The sequence below is a fragment of the Salmo salar genome, chromosome 08 (assembly GCF_965601325.2).
Source record: "Salmo salar chromosome 08, fSalSal1, whole genome shotgun sequence".
NCBI classification, from domain to species: Eukaryota; Metazoa; Chordata; class Actinopteri; order Salmoniformes; family Salmonidae; genus Salmo; species Salmo salar.
Genome location: NC_138298.1, coordinates 27,691,662 through 27,709,385, shown reverse-complemented (window position 1 = coordinate 27,709,385; position 17,724 = coordinate 27,691,662). Strand labels below are relative to the sequence as shown.

General features: G+C 39.0%; 1 long non-coding RNA gene and 1 pseudogene across 1 annotated transcript; one reads left to right on the top strand and one right to left on the bottom strand.

The window, feature by feature from the left end:
- Positions 1-553: 553 nt before the first annotated feature.
- On the bottom strand, positions 554-1,832 carry LOC106610445 (T-cell ecto-ADP-ribosyltransferase 1-like; annotated as a pseudogene).
- A 4,496-nt stretch (positions 1,833-6,328) lies between these two features.
- LOC123744211 (uncharacterized) lies at positions 6,329-7,258 on the top strand. Its single transcript, XR_006770807.2, has 2 exons — positions 6,329-6,675; positions 6,946-7,258. It is a non-coding gene; the product is annotated as an uncharacterized LOC123744211 (long non-coding RNA).
- The last annotated feature ends 10,466 nt before the right edge of the window (positions 7,259-17,724 follow it).

The window sequence follows — 17,724 nt, the reverse complement described above, 5'->3', positions numbered from 1 at the left end:
CCATTGGAGGACAGAAACAGGAGGGGAGCCAATCAGGGACAGCTGGGGTGGGGCTCCAACTGCAATGAGAATCCGCTGGTGATGAGTGATGCCTTTCGGCCAATTGAAGACAAAACGTCAACTTTGCTCTGTGACAGTACTGTGGAGCCAGCCAGTCAAGCCTTATTTGGCCATATGATTGGTCAGAAGCCATTTTGGACTGTTAGAAGTATTCTATGGAATAACATTTCAGAACATTATTTGTATTATTCCATGTCGCCTTATGTTGTCTTTTTGTGCAAGTAGTAAATGTTTTAATGTTTTTACATGATTTTGAATGTTTCAGGGAAAAAAATTCAGTACTAATTGGTAGTTTCGGGTATCACTTTATTTGTGGCTTAATGTGTCACCTGGGAGGAAGAAATGAAGCATAATTTTATTGAACAATTAAACTTGTCATGTAATATTATAGTTTAATCCATGGCCCCAATGTATGACTTCAGTTTGTCTAAATGTAGTACTGTAATAGTTGAAACAAAAAATACATGACGAATACAGTATTCATGCTCAATGATTTTCTTTATTCATTTTGCCACAAGCTGCAGAAGGCATATGGTTTAAAGTCTCCTATGGAGTCTGATACACAGGCTAGTACAAACATCTTAATTAACACCATTTCAGGGAGTCAGAATGAGGTTTGTATGTAACATCCACAAATAAACCAATTAACTGATTACAATAGAAACTATAGTCACTTAACATTTTATTGTATTTATTTTTGTAAGAAGCATAAGAATAAGAAGCCGAGCTAGTTGAATTACATCCTCTTTAGGGACAATGACTCAATATATAAAACATTTAATTAGTAATTGGCTTCTTAAACATTTTGCAATTCAGGTTACTCTTGGGTATTTTGGTGCTCTGTAGTTTGTTCACAACATCACACCAAAGTGTTGGATCATCTTCTTTCTTGAGTACTTCAGTAACGTTGAACACTTCATAGGGTGGAATCAACACCTCCTCTTCTTTTATCCCCATTTTGGGGAAAGACTTCAGGTAAGCGCCAAAACACGTCTTTATCTCAAAGCAGGACTTGTCTCCAAATTCAGAATTTGCCTTGTAGAGAGAGCTGGAGGCAAAGAAGCCAAATCTAATAGTTTAGTTAACTTTACCCACAAACTTCATTTTGGTTCTTCTGTATGTGGTGTGACAAGGTTTTTTTTTTTTTTTCAGGAGGCGAATGGCGTCAGTCAGGAGGAAATGCAGGGAGTGGAATTGGAAGGAGGTTGTATACTCATATCTATTGGTCCGGACTGCTTGGTTGAACTCTGAGTGTATTGAAGGATGACCTGTTGTGTAAGCACAGATAGCCTTGATATGATTATGTGAAAGTTTGTCGTCAAAATTGTACTCTGAATTGTCCTTTCGGAATCGTTCCTTCACATTTTTTGCACAACTTTCTGCCCACTTCCAGGCATTTTTGAAGGGCTCTTTGTTTTCATGTACAAGATATTCCTTCTCCACCTTGTTGTACATTTGTTTAGTGCAGGTGTTATACATGTCATCAACAGAGTCAGGGACCATGTCTAATGGTATGCTGGAATTGAGACCAGACTGATGAAGATGAACCTTCAGAGAATATGGAGGGGAAAAAACAGGCAAAAAGTGTAAAACAGAGGAACAGTTTTATATATATTATTATTATATATTTTTTTACTGTAACAATCTTGTTCTCAGCTTAAAAGTAGCAAGACTATATGCTGGAAGTACCATCTTGGAGTCCACACCCAGAGTCCAATCATGGAATACACACAGCACAGCAAAGGTTAGGATGTTTTCTCTCCCCATGACTTCAACAGCATCTGTAGTAAAACAGCATGTATAGGAGACAAATACCAATCAGCATAAGAATACCAAATATGAAACAACATAGCTTTGATATTTTTCACGTTTTAAAACGAATTGCAATAGCACCATATAGAAGCGGATAGTAAACTTAAACATACTGGCAATCATTATATTCATTATAAAAGTAGCTTTGATATTATTCACTTCTAAAAATTGATAGGAGTTTTTGGAAAGCCACCATTTAATAAAGCCTTTATTGTGAAGTAAAACTACTGTCAATCAAGTCTCATTCAATAATTGGCTTGCTACTTCTTTCCAATTGACCACAGAATGACAACAGATATACGTAAACTCTATCGAGAAAGGAAGGAAACCACTCAGGGATTTCACAATGAGGCCAATGGTGACTTTAGAACAGGTAAAGAGTTTAATGTCTGTGATGGTAGAAAACTGAGCATGGATCAACAACATTGTACACACTCCACAACACTAACCTAATTGACAGATGGAAAAGTAGGAAGCCTGTACAGAATACAATATTGCAAAAAATGCAACCTGTTTGCAATGAGACACTGAAGTAAAACTGCTAAAAAAATTGCTAAGAAATTTATTATATTTTGAATACAAAGCGTTATATAAGGGAACCACTTGTCATATTTTCAAGCATGGTAATGGCAGCATCATGTTATGGGTATAATTGTCATTGACAAGGACTAGGGAGTTTTTTGGGGAATAAAGCTAAGCACAAGCCAAATCCTAGAGTAAAATCTTGTTCAGTCTGCTTTGCACCAGGCACTGAGAGATAAATTCACCTTTCACCAGGAAATAACCTAAAACACAAGGCCAAATGTACATTGGAGTTGCTTAACAAGACAACATTGAATGTTCTTAAGTGGCCTAGTTACAGTTTTGACTAAGTCATCTTGAAAATCTATGGCAAGACTAGAAAATGACTGTCTAGCAATGATCAACAACCAACTTGATTGATTGCAAATATTGTACAATACAGGTAGGCAAAGTTCTTAACTTACCCAGAAAGACTCACAGCTGTAATTGCTGTCAAAATTGATTCTAACATGTATTGACTCAGAGGGTTGAATACTTATCTAATCAAGATATATGTGTTTTATTTTTCATTAACTTTTCACATATGTAAAATAATTTCTTCCACTTTGATACTTCATCATATTTTGTGTACATTTTTGAAAAAAAAAGCCATTTAAATCCATTTCATTCCCACTTTGTAACACAACTAAATGTGGAAAAAGTAAAGGGGCATGAATACGTTCTGAAGGCTCTGTGCAGTAGCTAGGTGAGACAACCACATATTACAGTCAAATATAAAAGATAAAAACATTCCATTCCAGCTAAACAATGGATATATAGCATTTTGCAAAAATAAAAAAATCATAGCTACGTTAGCTACAACAATCTGGTAGTATTTAATTAGTACTAGTGATATAAACTCTATGGAGAAATAACAACATTAGCTACGTACAACAACCTAGTGTCATTTAGTTAGTACTACTGATATAAACTCTATAGAGAAATAATGAGTACTACTACTGACAATGCTATATATCATACCACAACTGTTGTAACATCTTATCAGATAATAATGATCTGATAGTTCAACTTACCAGACTGGAGCACAATTGAGGTTGTTTTGTATTGATCAGCTTCAAGACTTGTGTTTGCAGCTTTTCTGCAAAGGTCTACTTATACCTTGTCAGACATCTGACTAATACAAGCCCAAACAACCACAAACATTGTTCCCACACAGAAGTACCAGATCCTATGGTCACACGGTCACAGGCTCTCAGTTTGTGTGAGTAACTGGTAATGACGTCACTGGGTGAGTTCCAACGATTTCTCAGTGATACGTTTTAATTTAAAACATTTGTGGAAGAACCAACCCACTGGGCACACTGGTTGAATCAACGTTGTTTCCACATCATTTCAATAAAATTAGGTTGAACCAGTGTAGAGTGGATGTTGAATTGACGTGTGTGCCCATTGGGAAGCGTCCTAATATGAATGGAATAGAAAATATTGTCTATTGAACACTTCATAGGGGGGAATCAGCACCTCCTTCTCATGCAGCAGCTGAGAGTACCCCCCCAGTGGGGCACCAAGGTAGGTGGTGATCTCAAAACAGGAGCGAGTTCCAAATCGCATTGTAGTATTTCGGACACCACAGCAAGCCTTTGGTTCCTCGGAAGGTTTGGAAATGCTTCTTGTTCTTGTTCAGAATTCCTAAGGCCTTGGTCAGAAGGTGCAGGGAGTGGTACTGAAATGTTGTAGCTCTTATATTGGGTACGAGTGGCTTCGTTGAATGATTTGTAAATGTTGGATGTTGCATCACACACACCTGGATTGTCAGGGAATAGTTTAGTGTAAATGTCAATGTAAAATGCACATAAAATCAACAGTAATGTTTGGATTCAGTCTTGTCAGGTGACCTGTTGTGTCCTCACCTTCAGTCTAATCATTGTTCCATATTCTCCCAACTGTTCCCTTTTAAGTGTTACCATGGTTATTGTCACGGCTGTCGAAAGGAGCGGACCAAAGTGCAGCGTGGTTGTAGTTCCACATTTTATTAAATCCGTGAAACTTTGCAATACATAAATAACTGAATTAACCTCTCTAGGGTAGGTGGCACCAAATCGTCCCACCTACGTAACAGCCAGTGTAATACCGTGGCGCGTTACTCAAAAACCTAAAAAATGCAAAAACTTCAATTTTTCAAACATATGACTATTTTACACCATTTTAAAGACAAGACTCTCGTTAATCTAACCACACACCCTAGGACATTATGTTATACAATAAATGCATGTTTTGTTCAATCAAGTTCATATTTATATCAAAAACCAGCTTTTTACATTAGCATGTGACTAGCATGTGACTAGCATTCCCACCGAACACTGCCGGTGAATTTACTAAATTACTCACGATAAACGTTCACAAAAAGCATAACAATTATTTTAAGAATTATAGATACAGAACTCCTCTATGCACTCGATATGTCCGATTTTAAAATAGCTTTTCGGTGAAAGCACATTTTGCAATATTCTCAGTAGATAGCCCGGCATCACAGGGCTAGCTATTTAGACACCCAGCAAATTTAGCACTCACCAAAGTCAGATTTACTATAAGAAAAATGTTATTACCTTTGCTGTCTTCGTCAGAATGCACTCCCAGGACTTCTACTTCAATAACAAATGTTGGTTTGGTTCAAAATAATCCATAGTTATATCCAAACAGCGGCGTTTTGTTCGTGCGTTCAAGACACTATCCGAAAGGCTAAATAAGGGTGACGAAAATGGCGCAATTCGTGACAAAAAAATTCTAAATATTCCATTACCGTACTTCGAAGCATGTCAACCGCTGTTTAAAATAAATTTTTATGCCATTTTTCTCATAAAAAAAGCGATAATATTCCGACCGGGAATCTGAGTTTAGGTAAACAGATGAAAGAAAATAAAGCATTTGGTCGACTCGGGCACGCGCCTAAGCCCATAGTACTCTGATCGGCCACTTGCCAAAAGCGATAATGTGTTTCAGCCAGAGGCTGCCTCGATATCGTTCAGCTTTTTCCCGGGCTCTGAGAGCCTATGGGAGCCGTAGGAAGTGTCACGTTAGAGCAAAGATCCTCAGTCTTCAATAAAAAGAGCCAAGATGAAACAACTTGTCAGACAGGCAACTTCCTGCATGGAATCTTCTCAGGTTTTGGCCTGCCATTTGAGTTCTGTTATACTCACAGACACCATTCAAACAGTTTTAGAAACTTTAGGGTGTTTTCTATCCAAAGCCAATAATTATATGCATATTCTAGTTACTGGGCAGGAGTAGTAACCAGATTAATCTAACCACACTGTCCGATTTCAAAAAGGCTTTACAACGAAAGCAAAACATTAGATTATGTCAGCAGAGTACCCAGCCAGAAATAATCAGACACCCATTTTTCAAGCTAGCATATAATGTCACAAAAACCCAGAAGACAGCTAAATGCAGCACTAACCTTTGATGATCTTCATCAGATGACACACCTAGGACATTATGTTATACAATACATGCATGTTTTGTTCAATCAAGTTCATATTTATATCAAAAAACAGCTTTTTACATTAGCATGTGACGTTCAGAACTAGCATACCCCCCGCAAACTTCCGGGGAATTTACTAACAATTTACTAAATTACTCACGATAAACATTCACAAAAAGCATAACAATTATTTTAAGAATTATAAATACAGAACTCCTCTATGCACTCGATATGTCCGATTTTAAAATAGCTTTTTGGTGAAAGCACATTTTGCAATATTCTAAGTACATAGCCCAGCCATCACGGGCTAGCTATTTAGACACCCGGCAAGTTTAGCCTTCACCAAAATCAGATTTACTATAAGAAAAATGTTATTACCTTTCCTGTTCTTCATCAGAATGCACTCCCAGGACTTCTACTTCAATAACAAATGAATCCTACAGACGAAGAACCGTATATGTGACATTTTTCAAAAAAACGAGATATACATGAAAAATCATTATTGGACACCCTTTTTCTATAGTGAACCGGTTTCACAAGCTTTCCACGCGCTAATTAACAATATGTTTAAATTTAAAGATAGGCTCTCGTGGAATAACCGTTTATGTGCACCACTCAGAATGGACGGACAAGCGCACAACTTTTCTGTTGCTGATGAAAATCACCGAAATGTGGGAAAGAAACGTAAAACAAAACTAAAAGAATGGAAAGACAGGCAAAGGAAGATCTTACGGGATGCGGGAAAACCCTATACAAATCGTAAGGGTCAAGAAAAAACTGGGAAAAGCTGTCCAAAAGAGGTATGTGGAAGAACCGTATATCAAACAATCAAGCTAGCTAGCTATAGAGTACAGTAACTAACATGTATGTTCTGGGTTGTCTAATTTGTAACTATAGAGAAAGCATATTAGCTAAAGTTCGTTGGCTACTAACTTATACATTATCGTTACAAATGTTATTGCTAGATTATAGAAGAAACATAGCTAGCTACTTTTTGTCCATCCACCGGATGATTCGACATGGCTACAGTAGCTAGCTAGTTATATGTAACGTTACACTGTATCCTGCAGGGAAGAGCGTGTTCCACGACGTGCAGAAAGGATTGTGGAAAGTTGATTGATGAGCGCAAGCTGCATCTGTTCAACAGTTTCTACACTGTCCCATACGAGAAACAACAAGCACAACCAGCAAAACCATTCAAGGTGATGAGGATGCAATGTGAAGACTTCAGTCACCTCCCAGATTCTGTTCTCAAGCGACCAGCTGGACTACAGACCACTTCAGTGAGGTGGTTAAAAGTCACATGTATTGCACAGAGAATAGTTTACTAACATCCCATCAACATGCAACATGTTGTTCTAACAATAAAATATCCTAATGATTCCCTTTTTTTTATTCATTACAATATACATCTCTGTCACCACATTTAGCATCAACTCTAAGCAGTTAATACTTATTTACAGCTGTCACCTCAGTACAGGACGTTTCTTGCCTTTAGCATGGGTTTAACGCAATTCAAAACTTAATTGCAGATCATAGTGTTAAACGCAAAGAGAATGGTTTTCTGAACGTTTTGTAATATTGACCTTAGGGACCTGCATAATGGACATGCATATTGGCACATCACATTGATCCATATTTGATATGTACAAGTTGTACTTCTTTTGATTGAATTAATTTAATTGTATTCTATTTTTGTAGTTATTCTATGGTATGTTCACATTGAGGGCTTCATTTTAAATGAGACTAAGATTTCATGACTCAACTTTTAAGAAAAGTCATCGGTGCTAAAGTTGATAGACCACCTTTAAATGAACCTCCATTAAATGAATTAACTACATATTGCATTTAAGTTATTTACATGAAGGGCATCTGTACTTGAAAGTACTTAAAACATCATATCAGGTATTAAAAAAGGACATCTTACAAGTGTCATGCAAAATGTCACATATACTGTTCTTCCACAAACTGAAATCATCACTGGAGATATACTGTTCTTCCACATTCTAAAAATTAAAACGACAATAAAAAAAGTATTTTTTGAAATAACAAAAAAATATCAATTGTTGTTGGAAGATATGAGTATGGTGAATTATTTGTCAACCATAAAACACCCAATGTGGTACACACAATGAATAATATAAAAATAACTGATTATCTTAAAATGGAAAAATTGTCACATATATGGTTCTTCGTCTGTAGGATTGAAATGTTGGTTTGGTCCCAAATAATCCATCGTTATATCCAAACAGCGGCGTTTTGTTCGTGCGTTCTAGACACTATCCGAAATGGTAAATCAGGGTCGCGCGCATGGCGCATTTCGTGACAAAAAATTTCTAAATATTCCATTACCGTACTTCGAAGCATGTCAACCGCTGTTTAAAATCAATTTTTATGCAATTTATCTCGTAAAAAAGCGATAATATTCCGACCGGGAATCTGAGTTTCGGTAAATAGAGGGAAAAACAGAAAGACGGGGGCGGCCAGTGCACGAGCCTAAGCCCTTTGTCCTCTGATAGACCACTTAGCAAAAGCGCTCGTGTGTTTCAGCCAAGGCTTTGAATTACGTCATTCAGGTTTTTCCCGGGCTCTGAGAGCCCATTGGAGCCGTAGGAAGTGTCACGTAACAGCAGAGATCCTTTGTAATGGATAGAGATGACAAAGAAAGCCAATAAATGGTCAGACAGGCCACTTCCTGTAAAGGAATCTCTCAGGTTTTTGCCTGCCATATGAGTTCTGTTATACTCACAGACACCATTCAAACAGTTTTAGAAACTTTAGGGTGTTTTCTATCCATATCTAATAAGTATATGCATATTCTAGTTACTGGGTAGGAGTGGTAACCAGATTAAATCGGGTACGTTTTTTATCCGGCAGTGTAAATACTGCCCCCTAGCCCTAACAGGTTAACCTCTATGGGACCGGCGGGACGAATTCGTCCCACCTACGTAACAGCCACTGCCAGCCTGTGGCGCGATTTTCAAAACCTTAAAAATCCTATTACTTCAATTTCTCAAACATATGACTATTTTACAGCCATTTAAAGATAAGACTCTCGTTAATCTAACCACACTGTCCGATTTCAAAAAGGCTTTACAACGAAAGCAAAACATTAGATTATGTCAGCAGAGTACCAAGCCAGAAATAATCAGACACCCATTTTTCAAGCCAGCATATAATGTCACCAAAACCCAGAAGACAGCTAAATGCAGCACTCACCTTTGATGATCTTCATCAGATGACAACCCTAGGACATTATGTTATACAATACATGCATGTTTTGTTCAATCAAGTTCATATTTATATCAAAAACCAGCTTTTTACATTAGCATGTGACGTTCAGAACTAGCATACCCCCCGCAAACTTCCGGGGAATTCGCTAACATTTTACTAAATTACTCACGATAAACGTTCACAAAAAGCATAACAATTATTTTAAGAATTATAGATACAGACCTCCTCTATGCACTCGATATGTCCGATTTTAAAATAGCTTTTTGGTGAAAGCACATTTTGCAATATTCTAAGTACATAGCCCAGGCATCACGGGCTCGCTATTTAGACACCCGGCAAGTTTAGCACTCACCATAATCATATTTACTATTATAAAAATGTCATTACCTTTTGTTGTCTTCGTCAGAATGCACACCCAGGACAGCTACTTCAATAACAAATGTTGGTTTGGTCCAAAATAATCCATCGTTATATCCGAATAGCGGCGTTTTGTTCGTGCGTTCCAGACACTATCCGAAATAGTAAAGAAGTGTCACGCGCTTGGCACAATTCCTGACAATAAAATTCAAAGTATTCCATTGCCGTACGTCGAAGCATGTCAACCGCTGTTTAAAATCAATTTTTACGTCATTTTTCTCGTAGAAAAGCGATAATATTCCGACAGGGAATCTCCTTTTCGGCAAACAGAGGAAAAAATCCCAAAGGCGGGGGCGGTCGGGGTCACGCGCATAAGCTAGTGTCTCTTGATGGGCCACTTGAGAAAGGCGATAATGTGTTTCAGCCTGGGGCTGGAATGACGACATTCTGTTTTTTCCCGGGCTCTGAGAGCCTATGGAAGACGTGGGAAGTGTCACGTTAGAGCAGAGATCCTTAGTAAATGATAGAGATGGCAAAGAAGTTCCAGAAATGGTCAGACAGGCCACTTCCTGTAAAGGAATCTCTCAGGTTTTGACCTGCCATTTGAGTTCTGTTATACTCACAGACACCATTCAAACAGTTTTAGAAAATTTAGGGTGTTTTCTATCCATATGTAATAAGTATATGCATATTCTAGTTACTGAGTAGGAGTGGTAACCAGATTAAATCGGGTATGTTTTTTATCCAGCCGTGTCAATGCTGCCCCCTAGCCCTAACAGGTTAAATCGGGTACGTTTTTTATCCGGCCGTGTCAATACTGCCCCCTAGCCCTAACAGGTTAACAAAACAACAAACCGTGATGCAGAGCGAAACAAACACTACTCAAAATATAATAACCCACAAAAAACAGGAAGAAAAAGCCCTACTTAAATATGTTCTCCAATTAGAGAAAACGAGGACCACCTGGCTCCAATTGGAGATCAAACCAAAAAACAACAACATAGAAATAGGAAAACTAAAACTTAAACATAGAAATAAAGAACATAGAAAAACACAAAATACCCCCTGTCAAGCCCTGACCTACTCTACCATAGAAAAAAACCTCTTACTATGGTCAGGACGTGACAGTTATGCATATATCTTCTGTAAGAAACATTTCGATTTAGCCCTATCCATATAGGTCAATTTCCACGATTGTAAGTGGTCAATGGTATTAAATGTTTTTTAATATTTCATAAATATTTCACATTTGATCAAATGTGGAATGATACCAGTCATCAGTCAATCATCAGGGTGACTTCTGACTACTGTTGATCTCTCTCCCACTAACAGGTGTCTTTTTCTAGTATTTTTCCACTCAGAACCCACAGTAAAGTTTGAGACCCTCTTGAAGGTGTGACACAGTCATCATCAGGCTGAGTTTGGTGTAAACCACAACCACAACACAAACAACCTGACGAAGATAAATGTCATTCAGTTTCCCAGATGTAACTATGCAGGTGTCATCATTGCTGAAATAGATATTCATGATCATTTCCATCTCTTAGAGATATTGTGTTTTATAGTAGTGTCAAAGCAACAGTTAGTGTCAAAGTAACAGTTTAGTCAGTAGGTTATGACAGTTCATTAGATCAAGATATTTTGTTTTATGTTTGTGTCAAAGCAACAGTTTAGTCAGTATGTTGTTATGCTCTGATGAATGCAAAAAAGCTGCTTCTCAGGTTTGATTTTGCACCATTTTGCAACTTGTTATTCAAGTCACTCTAAACTCCAGTGCTCACTAATGTGTAGACAACTTCACGTCAGTATTGTTTTTGTGGCAGTACCAAGTATTCTAATTTGAATAGAATAGGACAGAATAAAATGGAACATCTTTATTGTCCATTAAAATATTTTATGAAATATATCACATTTGGTAAACATGCAATGATAAAAATAACTGTATGCTTATGGATATGTAGCTAGCTACAGTATGTAGTCGATCTGTGCACGGACCCTAAAACTTTTGGTATGAATATTAGTTCAGAATCTATCAATGAACCTCAGCTATCATAGTTGTATCAACTTCAAGTCTGAATGGCATTAATGAACCTATGGATTGAGTAGAATATAATAACTTTACTGTGCCAAGGATGCAAGTCCTATATACATGTACTGTAGTTATTACCACGCATGAGATCCCAACATTGTAGCCTGTACATTGAATATATTCACTGATCATGTACTCTTCCTTGGCAAACAAAGGTGCAGATCAGGTATGAATCTCTGTCAGACATTCTTTTTCAGTCATATCCAATACCAGGTGTATCAAACTCAATTTTTTAAATGATGCTGTGTCTACATGTATGTATTACAATTATACACTTCAACAGTGTTTACCACTCCTGCTCCTGGGAAATAAATTATTTCACATTGTAACTATGCAATAGACAAGAAACGTGATTCAAGTAAAGGCTGATTTGTAATTCGTATATACATAAATTCACCTACGCATATCTAACTCCATCTGCATTAATCTGAGGACACAGGATAGGTGTAGAATTCAAATGGGATAGTTAATTTCAACCAGTGGAGAATGTGAAATACTTTATTGAAAGTTCAGGTGTTATAAATACATAATACATGCATTATAATTATGATAATTGTAATATTATAAATGCAAGATCAATCTGTACTTCAATGCACATATTGTGTGCATTATAAAAAAAAGAGGAAGAAAGAGGAGGTGGGGAGAGAGGTGTAGAAGACAGAAAAGGAAAGAGGTAAAACAGAGGAGCAGGGAAGACAGAATATGATTAATGAATTACAGTGTTACCCTAATATTCTTTCAGTTCATCACAATTACATAGTGTCTCTAGCAATGTCTCCTAAACAGCCTTGGGCTCCCAGTTGGCCCGAAGGTTATCTTAAGAGTGGGTGGGACGCTAGCGTCTCACCTACCCTAGAGAGGTTAAGACTGGGTGATGTGGCGCTGACGGAACTGGCTTCCTCTCTCACATCAAAACATACCTGCAGACGAGAGATAGATGGATAGAGAGAGAGAGCATGATTAAGCTTTGTTTTTTATATTCTAACACGGACAGTCATCATAATCATCAGGAGGTGAAAAGCAAAACTGACCTTGGATCATTAACTCTGGGACGACTACATCTATATCTGTATTTCAATGTAAAGCATCTCTTTAATAATACTTCCTGTATAATATAAGTATAACAAATCATGATAACATTGGATAGATAGATTCATGTGCATGTGTAGCGTGTGACAATAGCAGGATCATATCAAGGATAGCGTCACAAATTAATACATAAATACCACTTGAAGCTTGATGATTTGATCATCTGAATCAGCTGTGTAGTGCTAAGGAAAAAACAAAAAATTGACTCCACAAAAGTACCTGCTCTATCCAGAATTGTCTACTCTCTCACTTTGACAGCTGGGCCTGCTATCCTTTCACCCTCCTCCAAAAAATACAAATGTTTGCCATTATCAAGAGTGGCACTGGGGCTAAAACAATATCCTACTTAGTGTGGGAGGACTGCACCTAAAAAGGCTGGAGACTCATAACTAATCGAAGAGCATGCATGTATATCTCCTGACCAAAAGATGAGAAGTCAGTGGTAGGGTTCAATTGACGTTGCAGCACAACAGATTCTCAGTAGATTCTCAATAGGGGGCATGGGATGTCAGGAACAATGACCCCATTGTCTGTGTTTCCAGTTTGTTCTCCTGATAAAGCAGGTCCTCCAGATGCTGAATCTGAAATGCTCAAAAGAAACAAATCTGTATTAGTGATGATACATTTGGCAGCAACAGGGGCTTAATAGTCCAGTGAAAATGGCTGAGTGTTTATGTGGTGTAAATCTGTATTAAGCATGCGGAAAAGCATAGTGAATAAGACAAGTACCAAACACCTTGATAGCAGAAGTGCAAGCAAGCAGATGAGGAAATGTGGCTATTGTGACGGTCGTCGTACGTAGTGGACCAAGGCGCAGCGGGTTGAGCGCCCATAGTGACTTTATTGAACACGTAACAAACAAAACAAGAAAACGATCGCACAAACAGGATTGTAGGCTTAACACACAGCTATGCAACCACAACTTCCCACAAAGGGACAGGTGAAAACAGGGCTACTTAAGTATGACTCTTAATCAGCAACAACGATGTGCAGCTGTTCCTGATTGAGAGCCATACCAGGCCAACAAAGAAATACACAACATAGACAGAGCATAGAAATACGAAATATAGAACATAACCCATAAACCCCGGAATACTCTAACCAAACACCCCTCTACATAAACACATATACTAACACACCCCGAACCACATAAAACAAATACCCCCCTGCCACGTCCTGACCAAACTACAATAACAAATAACACCTTTACTGGTCAGAACGTGACAGCTATATACAGTAGAATACATTATATAGTAAAACCTGCGAAGTGGCAAATGTAAATCAAGGAAAAAACGTGCCCCTGTGCCCAATAAAAAAACGCACTACCCTCCCAAAAGCAGAATAAAACGTTATACAACCCACCAGGGGGATATAAGAGTTTCAACATTTTGCTGCTATATTTTTAATTATGTAAGATATATGCAACAGATTTTCAACCAACCAATAAGCAATGCAGAACTGCATACCGATTACTGACTTTGAGTGCTTATCATCATGGTTTGTGTTATATATAACCCTCCCTGCTCAGTATTAAAGTCTTGGCTTGACAATCTCCTTACATTATCTGGTGTAATGGAATGGCCGGTGCGCAGTTTGTTTGCTGGAATTATATTAGAGGGGAGTGGATGAGCGTGTGCAGGTAGCCTACTGGATCATTTTAAAGTAGCCTAATCAGACTAAAACATTGTGACTAGTTATGTTTATGCCACACATAAAAGGTGATACATTTTAAAAGTTAAATGACAAGTATTTAGGCTATATTTAAGCTTTAGGTTCTAGGTTGAGGAATAGCCGCTCAGATCAGAAAGCAGGCAGAATGTGTGTTGAGCTTTTCTGAATAACTGGGCCTGCTGAGAGCATAGGCCTATGTGCCACAGTATATAGAACAACTTGAGAGAATAATGATCCTTACCAGACAGCGCATCAGTATCAGCTGTAAAAATACAGCCAGACTGGCCTGCTACTGTGCCTTTTTTTAATCTGTTGAGAGTAGGCCCACAACTGAGCCAAATGGAATGAAACATTCAAATAACAAGTCTTATTATGACATTTCTACTGCAGTCTACAGCCTAGAGTAGAATAATAATGCAATTATTCATTGGTTTTTGGTGTCGTTGTAACGTGAGTCGTCTAAAGGGGACCAAGGCGCAGAGTGTAGAGTGCTCATATTACTTTATTAACAAAACACTTAACAAAAAAACCACCAACAGTTCCGTTGGGTAACACAGACAAAATGGAAATCAACTACCCACAAAACCCAGGAAGAAAAACCCCTACTTAACTACGATCTCCAATCAGAGGCAACGAGGATCAGCTGCCTCCAATTGGAGAACAACCCAAACAACCCCAGCATAGAAATAGACAAACTAGAACTTAAACATAGAAATAGAAAACATAGAAAAACCCAAAACACCCCCTGTCACGCCCTGACCTACTCTACTATAGAAAATTACATCTTACTAGAGTCAGGACGTGACAGTCGTGGGCTAGTCTAGGTAAAAATATTGTATTGTCCCTAAGCAAGATCAATAGGGGAGCTGCATGTGTCTTCACTGTTCTTTCATGTGTAATGATGCACCTGCCTCTGTGGTGCCTACCAGCAATTCCTATTTGTTGTTGTGGATTTATATTAAACATTGATGCAGCTTTGAATGCTTTTATGTGTGTTATGATTGCAAGTTAGCCTATTGCAGATCTGGACAAACGATCCACCTACCACTATTGTCACTATGAATGGTGGATAGAGGGCAGGATAGACAGTTGACTGGTAGACTATATTGACCTGTGGTATAGTAAGCGTGCGGAAAAGCATAGTGCATAAGACAAGTACCAAACACCTTGATAGCAGAAGTGCATGCAAGCAGATGAAGACATGTGGTTATATACAGTAGTGTTAGGTTCTAATTTTTCAGAGTAAATAACTCACGATTATGCAAGTTTAATTCTTCCCAAAGGGTTGTTACAGCTGAAATTCAGATTTAAAAAAAACATTTCACACAAGCACTGATATTTAACCCTTTCTCCTAGGCTGAGTCTCCTCCCCACAACTGAACATCCAATGTGTCTCTGTTGCTAGGCAGAACCTTTGTGATATCTGTTCTTCCTCACTTCATCTAGCCTGACCTCTACCCCAAAGTGCTCACTCCTCCCCAACTCAAGGCTGTCATGGTTGTTGATACAAGACTGTGTCTCCTCTCCTCCCATAGGATCCCTGATGGCTAACAATAACATATCCTGACATAATATAAGTGTTATACATTACCCTCTCTCCCTTAGTGACATTGTTAGGTTCCAAGTTTAGCCTGAATCCAACTGCAGAGTACATTATATAGTAAAACCTGCCAAATGGTAAATGTAAACCAGGGAAAGAACGTGCCCCTGTGCCCAGAAAACCCAGACCTACCCTCCCAAATGCAAAAGAAAAGTTTGACAACCCACCCCTATTTTGGACAATTTCTAACTGTCCCTAACAGGTATCTTGAGTGATCTTTCCCCCCTCAGAAACCCCCTGCTAACAAGTTTGAGGCCCTCTTGAAGGTGTGAGAAAGACAGTCATCAGGTTGAGTTTGGTGTAAGCCACAACACACAAATAACTGAACAAAGATACGATAAATGTCATTTAGTTACCAATATGTAACTTTGCATGTGCCATTACTGTAAAATACATTCATTATCATGTCCATCTCTTATATAATTTTTTTGGTTTTATATTAGTGTCAAAGCAACCCTTTAGTGTCAAAGTAGATAGACAGTATGTTTTATGATTGCTCACTGTGGTCTCTGTTAGACAACACGTGGCTGCTGAAAGGATTTTTGATAACTGAGCCCCGCCCCCTCACTCCTCCCACCCCTGTCATAACATTGGCCACGTTCCAGGCTGACTAAATTGCGAACACCTGACAGAACTCACAACTTCTGGTAGGTGTTTAACATATCAGTTAACCACATCATATGGTATAGAAATCTGATGAGCATTGGTCGCTGGTTGCAACTCAACTGCAATATAGTCGGCCTGGAACGAGACAGCTCTCTCCTCGTTGTAGCTGATATATTGAGCAGTATTGAGCTCTGACCTCACAGACTCAGGAAACTACTAACCCTGCTACTGTTCTCCCTCCCACCTCACTCTGACCTCACAAACACAGGAAACTACTAACCCTGCTACTGTTCTCCCTCCCATCTCACTCTGACCTCACAGACACAGGAAACTACTAACCCTGCTACTGTTCTCCCTCCCACCTCACTCTGACCTCACAAACAAAGGAAACTACTAACCCTGCTACTGTTTTCCCTCCCATCTCACTCTGACCTCACAGACTCAGGAAACTACTAACCCTGCTACTGTTCTCCCTCCCATCTCACTCTGACCTCACAGACACAGGATACTACTAACCCTGCTACTGTTCTCCCTCCCATCTCACTCTGACCTCACAGATACAGGACACTACTAACCCTGCTACTGTTCTCCCTCCCATCTCCCTCGGACCTCACAGATACAGGAAACTACTAACCCTGCTACTGTTCTCCCTCCCATCTCCCTCTGACCTCACAGACACAGGAAACTACTAACCCTGCTACTGTTCTCCCTCCCATCTCACTCTGACCTCACAGATACAGGAAACTACTAACCCTGCTACTGTTCTCCCTCCCATCTCACTCTGACCTCACAGACACAGGATACTACTAACCCTGCTACTGTTCTCCCTCCCATCTCACTCTGACCTCACAGATACAGGACACTACTAACCCTGCTACTGTTCTCCCTCCCATCTCCCTCGGACCTCACAGATACAGGAAACTACTAACCCTGCTACTGTTCTCCCTCCCATCTCCCTCTGACCTCACAGACACAGGAAACTACTAACCCTGCTACTGTTCTCCCTCCCATCTCACTCTGACCTCACAGATACAGAAACTACTAACCCTGCTACTGTTCTCCCTCCCATCTCCCTCGGACCTCACAGATACAGGAAACTGCTAACCCTGCTACTGTTCTCCCTCCCATCTCCCTCTGACCTCACAAACACAGGAAACTACTAACCCTGCTACTGTTCTCCCTCCCATCTCACTCTGACCTCAC